This window comes from Schistocerca piceifrons, chromosome 10 (assembly GCF_021461385.2).
Source record: "Schistocerca piceifrons isolate TAMUIC-IGC-003096 chromosome 10, iqSchPice1.1, whole genome shotgun sequence".
Classification (NCBI taxonomy): domain Eukaryota; kingdom Metazoa; phylum Arthropoda; class Insecta; order Orthoptera; family Acrididae; genus Schistocerca; species Schistocerca piceifrons.
The window spans coordinates 83,581,529-83,588,862 of NC_060147.1; the positions used below are offsets into that span (position 1 = coordinate 83,581,529).

Genomic DNA, 7,334 nt, shown 5'->3' on the forward strand with positions numbered 1-7,334 from the left:
TTCCAGCTGAATGAATTGTTAAATGTAATCCCAACAATTTGCGATGTTACTGTGTATTTTTGAACATAATTAATGTCTGAGCGAAGGAGCCATAACGAAATCAAAAAAAAGCTTGTCATTCTTTTTAAATCCGATGAATCGTGTGGACAGAAAAGTGACGTAATTAATTATTAAGCTGCAATGCAAAGAATGGCCGGCCGGTGTGGCCGAGCGTTCTAGGCGCTTCAGTCTGGAACCGCGCGACCGCTACGGTCGCAGGTTCGAAACCTGCGTCGGGCATGGATGTGTGTGATGTCTTTAGGTTCGTTGGGTTTAAGTAGTTCTAAGTTCTAGGGGACTGATGACCTGACATGTTAAGTCCCATAGTGCTCAGAGTCATTTGAACCATCCAAAGAATGTGGGATCTTTCTTATTGTGTGTTTCATGAACGTAACGAATATCTGAATGAAGGAATCATAATCACAACGAAAGTTAAAAAAGTGTCTAGTCATGTTTTCAATCCGATTAATATTGAATAAATCATGTGGAAAAAAACGTAAAATAGGAAGAAATTAAAGTGTTTCGTATCTTCATAAAATCCAATGAATTGTACATTATTCATGTGGGCAGAAACGTTAAACTGATAAATTGAAGTGGTTCTGAAGATAATTCCGAATGTTGTTAGAAACATTAAACCATCTAGTTCCACTTAATTTTGCCTTCGTGTTGTAAATCAACTAAGAAAGATAGTGAAATCTTTCGGACTATCTTCATGGATCTGCTCGAAAGTTCTCTCATCTCTGTTAGAGCCCATGTTCAGAACGACGTACACGCTAGCAACACCGGACAAGAGGACAATGAAAGCACATAAACAAATAACAATGCAGATTCAAGACGCACACAACAGTCGATATATACAGAATGCACACAACAGTCGATAGGGCAACTCGTGAAACTCACGATGACGCGTGCCTACGTCACTATGACGTAGGGCTCTGCTCACCTAGAGTGAGATGAGTGCTACCCCGACTTAACAGATGAGCGTCGGCAGACGCGTTGCTCGGCGACGGCAGGGGGCGATGCTGGTGTGGGTGCTGGCGTTGCTGCCGGGTTCCGTCCTGGCGGTGTGGGCGGTGACGGTGCTGGCCGATATGGCGCCGCAGTGCGGGGCGGAGGAGGCCTTCTGCTGCTGGTGGCTGGGCGCCGAAGCGAGGGCGGCGGCGGGGGCGGCGGCGGAGGCGGAGGCTGCCTTCTGGACGCTGACCGCGCTCTCTGCCGCTTGCCTGCTGGCGCTCGCCGAGCTGTGGGACACGACCGAGCAGCTGAGGGGTCTCTGCGAACCCGCGCCACTGCCGCTCACCACCAGGTCGGTCTCCATCCCGTCTGGGAGCACAGGCTACAGTACGAAACGATAGTCAAATAAAAAAACTTTCATAATGAGATTTTCGATCTGCAGCGGAGTGTGCGCTGATATGAAACTTCCTGGCAGATTAAAACTGTGTGCCCGACCGAGACTCGAACTCGGGACCTTTACCTCTCGCGGGCAAGTGCTGTACCAACTGAGCTACCCAAGCACGACTCACGCCCCGTCCTCACAGCTTTACGTCTGCCAGTACCTCGTCTCCTACCTTCCAAACTTTACAGAAGCTCTCCTGCGAACCAGGCAAAACTAGCACTCCTGAAAGAAAGAAGAGCTTCTGTGAAGTTTGGAAGGTAGGAGACGAGGTATTGGCGGAATTAAAGCTGTCAGGACGGGGCGTGACTCGTGCTTGGGTGGCTCAGTTGGTTCTCACACAAAGAATAGTGGAAACAAACAATTAAAAAAACACCTTTTCTATATTAAGAAAAACAAAAGCTTAAAAAACAAAAGCTTAAAAATAGAAAGAAAAAAACAAAAAAAACAAGATGAAAATAAAAGTTTTGCAGCACAGAGTTATCGACAGGAATGAAACGTTTCCTTTGCTGCAGAAGCAACGCACCTTGAAATTTCCACTGCAGTGACAACACTGTCTTCTTTTCTTGATGCAGAAGAAGCATCCTTTGTATTAATCGTTCATTTAACGGCATAGAAGCCAGGCCGAGAAGGCAGAAATTGGCGAGCGTAAGGATGGGTTGAAGGGGAGGAAGGAGACCCAAAAAAAAAGATCAGATGGACAGAGCGTCTGCCATGTAAGCAGGAGATCCCAAAATAAAAGATTAAAAAAAAATAATACAAATAAAAAAAAAGTTGGTAGAGTACTTGCCCACGAAAGACAAAGGTCCCGAGTTCGAGTCTCGGTGCGGCACACAGTTTCAATCTGCCAGGAAGTTTCATATCAGCGCACACTCCGCTGTAGACTGAAAATTTCATTCTAGAAACAACCGCCAGGCTGTGGCTAAGCCATGTCTCCGCAGTATCCTTTCTTTCAGGAGTGCTAGGTTTTCAAGGTTCGCAGGACAGCTTCTGTGAAGTTTGGAAGGTAGGAGACGAGGTACTGGAGGAATTAAAGCTGTAAGGACGGGGCGTGAGTCGTGCTAGGGTAGCTCAGTTGGTAGAATACTTGCCCGCGAGAGGCAAAGGTCCCGAGTTCGTGTCTCGGTCCGGCACACTGCTAGGAAGTTTCATATCAGCGCACACTCCACTGTGGAGTGAAAATTTCATTCTAGAAACAACCCCAAGATTGTGGCTAAGCCATGTATCCGCAATATCCTCTCTTTCAGGAGTGCTAGTTCTGCAAGGTTCGCAGGAGAGCTCCTGTGAAGTTTGGAAAGTAGGAGACGAGATAATGGCGGAATTAAAGCTGTGAGGACGGGGCGTGAGTCGTGCTTGGTTAGCTCAGTTGGGTACTCTCCCACCAGAGAAAGGGGGCCTAGGGCTAATAGATGTTGAAATTAAATGCAAGGCTCTTCTTATACGGAGAACTATTCAGCTGTTTCAAGACTACCCAGACAGCGCGCTCCATATGGCCCTACGGATGTATACACCTACTAATATGGCAATACCGATAAACCTGGGGGAAACCCACTACAATGCCAACCACATCAGGATGTTTCTGCTCGAAGTTAGTTACCTCCGAGTGAAGCTGAGCGCACCACTACAGGACCTTACAACCGCCCAACTATACCGGATACTGAATACTGGAGGAAGAGTAAACCGCATGGAAACGAAATATCCCCTACGGGATTGGGCTCAAATCTGGAAGAACATCCACAACAAAGTGCTCGCAACAAATATCAAATGGTTCAAATGGCTCTGAACACTATGCTACTTAACTTCTGAGGTCATCAGTCGCCTAGACCTTAGAACTAATTAAACCTAACTAACCTAAGGACATCACACACATCCATGCCCAAGGCAGGATTGGAACCTGCGACCGTAGCGGTCGCTCAGTTCCAGACTGTAGCGCCCAGAACCGCACGGCCACTCCGGCCGGCAAATATCAAATCAATGTGGTATAAAGTAGTTAATGAGACCATACCTACGAAAGAAAAATTACACAGAATACGATTGTCGGCAACTGACAGATGTGGGGGGTGTACCCTCATAGACAACTTGCAACACAGATGTGTCTGCGGAGAAAAAAAATTGGTCTGGGAATGGTGCAGAATGAACCTTGCCTCTATCTGCAGGACAGCTAGACAGACAATCTGCATCACATCGGTGTTGCAACCTAAGGGCACTTACTACCCCATCACGAAGAAAAATATGTGGACATGGCTGACAGGACATACTCTGCATTATTCAATTCAAGCCGAAGATGCGCCATCTTACCGGGGCTACAGAGTATATACAGCCACACAAGCACAACTGCTGACGAAGGTTGACAAATACAAACAAAAGTTCGCGAACTATATACCAGCATTGAGAAAAACGACACTATGAACGACAAAGACGATGAAAAAAACGAACAAGGAACGACGAAGTAGATGTATACACTGCGTCTGACCATTGATGGCAGTGGTTTTTTTAATTTTTTATTTTTATTTTATTTTATTTTTCACGTCCATATACTACACATCACAACCAGTGTGTGGCGTCTGTCAATTGGGCACTCAGTGCTAAGACAAGACATCTGCTGACATAGGAGATCACATACAAACGGGGAAAAAGAAACGGGACCAAGCTTTGTGCTTGGGGTATACCATAATAGGCAACCCTCGAGAAGACGAGCGCTTAGTGCCCTAAATAAGCCGAGATATCTCACGCAAAGAATAGTGGAAACAAACAATTTAAAAAAACCTTTTTTCTATATCAAAAAGGTTTTTAAAAAACAAAAAAGAGAAAAAAACAACAAAACAAGATGAAAATAAAAGTTTTGCAGCAAAAAGTCATCAACAGGAATAAACGTTTCCATAAAAAAAAATAGTGCTAGTTCTGCAAGATTCGCTGGAGAGCTTCTGTGAAGTTTGGAAGGTAGGAGACGAGATAAAGGCGGAATTAAAGGACTGAGGACGGGGCGTGTGTCGTGCTTGGGTAGCTCAGTTGGTAGAGCTCTTGCCCGCGAAAGGCAAAGGTCCCGAGTTCGAGTCTCGGTCCGGCGCATAGTTTCAATCTGCCATGAAGTTTCATATCAGCGCACACTCCGCTATAGACTGCAAATTTCATTCTAGAAACAACACCCAGGCTGTGGCTAAGCCATGTATCCGCATATCCTTTCTTCCAGGAGTGCTAGGTTTGCAAGGTTAGCAGGAGAGCTTCTGTGAAGTTTGGAAGGTAGGAGACGAGGTACTGGAGAAATTAAAGCTGTAAGGACGGGGCGTGGATGGTGCTTGGGTTGCTCAGTTGGTAGAACACTTGCCTGCGAAAGGCAAAGGGCCCGAGTTCGAGTCTCGGTCCGGCACACAGTTTTAATCTGTCAGGAAGTTTCATATCAGCGCACACTCCGCTGTCGACTGAAAATTTCTTTCTAGACAGTCAAATAGTGTGAAAGTGGTTCAATGAGCCCTCACGTAGGCACTCTTTCCTAGTATCGGCCTGCCTTGTTTTTTTTTTTTTTTTTCTTTATTGTATTTCAATTCCCCATTGGGGCGGGCTGGCAGCAGCATATGCGCTGCTCTTCAGCCGAAAGACATAGAACAAAACAATAGAAGACATTAAAAAACAGCAAAGGAGAGAATAAGGTGAACATAGATACAACAAAGGGGGAACATGATGGAAGGCAATAGACAAAAAAACGGGGTGACTGTAAAATGGAGATAAAAAACTGTTTAAAAGTAGCACACACAAAAAGTCACACACGGCGACGATTAAAAAACACAAGGCATAGTATGACTGGAGCATAAGGTGTTGACGGATGGCATAGCACACAACGTAACACTGACGGCGAACCTCAAGGCAGTACACAATTAAAAACACACCTCTTGACGCACACGAGAAACAGCACGAAACACAACACTGACGAGGCACACTGATGATGATCCATACAAAGGAACTGCCAGGCGCAAGGTGATGAGGGAGACCTGAAGAAGGGAGGGAGGGGAAGAGATGGGGGTGATGAGCGGGGGGCGCACGGAGGAGGGCCAAGTAGGGAGGGATGTGGGAAGGAAAGAGGCAAGTATGAGGTGCAGGGCCTCAGGGGAGAGGGGAAAGGAGGAAAATCAGCTCTGGGAGAAGGAAGGAAGAGAAAAAAAGGGGGCCCAGGGCTGCCTTGTAAGTATGTTCGCTTTTCGTTACAGTACAATCATAAAGAACGCCAGGGAACACACTTCCCCACAGTACAGCTACGACAGACTGGTGGCCGACCTGTCTGCTTACACACTTCAAAACAAGATCGTGCACAACATACAGGGTGCTCCATTGATACTGACGGGGCCACGCATCTCACGAAATAAGCGTCAAACGAAAAAATTTCAAAGAACGAAACTTGTCTAGCTTGAAGGGGAAACCAGATGGCGCTATGGCTGGCCCGCTAGATGGCGCTGCCATAAGTCAAACGGATAACAACTGCGTTTTTTAAAATAGGAACCCCCATTTTTTATTACATATTCGTGAAGTACGTAAAGAAATTGAATGTTTTAGTTGGACCAATTTTCTCACTTTGTGATAGATGGCGCTGTAATAGTCACACACGTATAAGTACGTGGTATCACGTAACATTCCGCCAGTGCGGACGGTATTTGCTTCGTGATACATTACCCGTGTTAAAATGAACCGTTTACCAATTGCGGAAAAGGTCGATATCGTGTTGATGTATGGCTATTGTGATCAGAATGCCCAACGGGCGTGTTCTATGTATGCTGCTCGGTATCCTGGACGACATCATACAAGTGTTCGGACCGTTCGGCGGATAGTTACGTTATTTAAGGAAACAGGAAGTGTTCAGCCACATGTGAAACGTCAACCACGACATGCAAGAAATGATGATGCCCAAGTAGGTGTTTTAGCTGCTGTCGCGGCTAGTCCGCACGTCAGTAGCAGACAAATTGCGCGAGAATCAGGAATCTCGAAAAAGTCGGTGTTGAGAATGCTACAACATCGATTGCACCCTTACCATATTTCTATGCACCAGGAATTGCATGGCGGCGACTTTGAACGTCGTGTACAGTTCTGCCACTGGGCACAAAAGAAATTACGGGACGATGATAGATTTTTTGCACGCGTTCTATTTACCGATGAACCGTCATTCTCCAACAGCGGTAACGTAAACCGGCATAATATGCACTATTTGGCAACGGAAAATCCACGATGGCTGCGACAAGTGGAACATCAGCGACCTTGGCGTGTTAATGTATGGTGCAGCATTATGGGAAGAAGGATAATTGGGCCCCATTTTATCGATGGCAGTCTAAATGGTGCAATGTATGCTGATTTCCTACGTAACGTACTACCGATGTTACTACAAGATGTATCACTGCATTACGGAATGGCCATGTACTTCCAACATGTTGGATGTCCGACACATAGCTCGCGTGCGGTTGAAGCGGTATTGAATAGCATATTTTATGACAGGTGGATCGGTCGTCGAAGCACCGTACCAGGGGCTGCACGTTCACCGGATCTGACGTCCCCTGATTTCTTTCAGTGGGGAAAGTTGAAGAATATTTGCTATCGTGATCCAGCGACAACGCCTGACAACATGCGGCAGCGCATTGTCAATGCATGTGCGAACATTAGGGAAGGCGAACTACTCGCTGTTGAGAGGAATGTCGTTACACGTATTGCCAAATGCATTGAGGTTGACGGACATCATTTTGAGCATTTATTGCATTAATGTGGTATTTACAGGTAATCACTCTGTAATAGTATACGTTCTCAGAAATGATAAGTTCACAATGGTACATGTATCACATTGGGTCCGCAGCTCGTGGTCGTGCAGTAGCGTTCTCGCTTCCCACGCCCGGGTTCCCGGGTTCGATTCCCGGCGAGGTCAGGGATT

The 7,334-nt window shown here is 46.2% G+C and overlaps 1 non-coding gene across 1 annotated transcript; it reads left to right on the plus strand.

The window, feature by feature from the left end:
* Positions 1 to 4,426: 4,426 nt before the first annotated feature.
* On the plus strand, positions 4,427 to 4,501 carry Trnas-cga. The gene has a single exon. It is a non-coding gene; the product is annotated as a tRNA-Ser (tRNA).
* Positions 4,502 to 7,334: the final 2,833 nt, after the last annotated feature.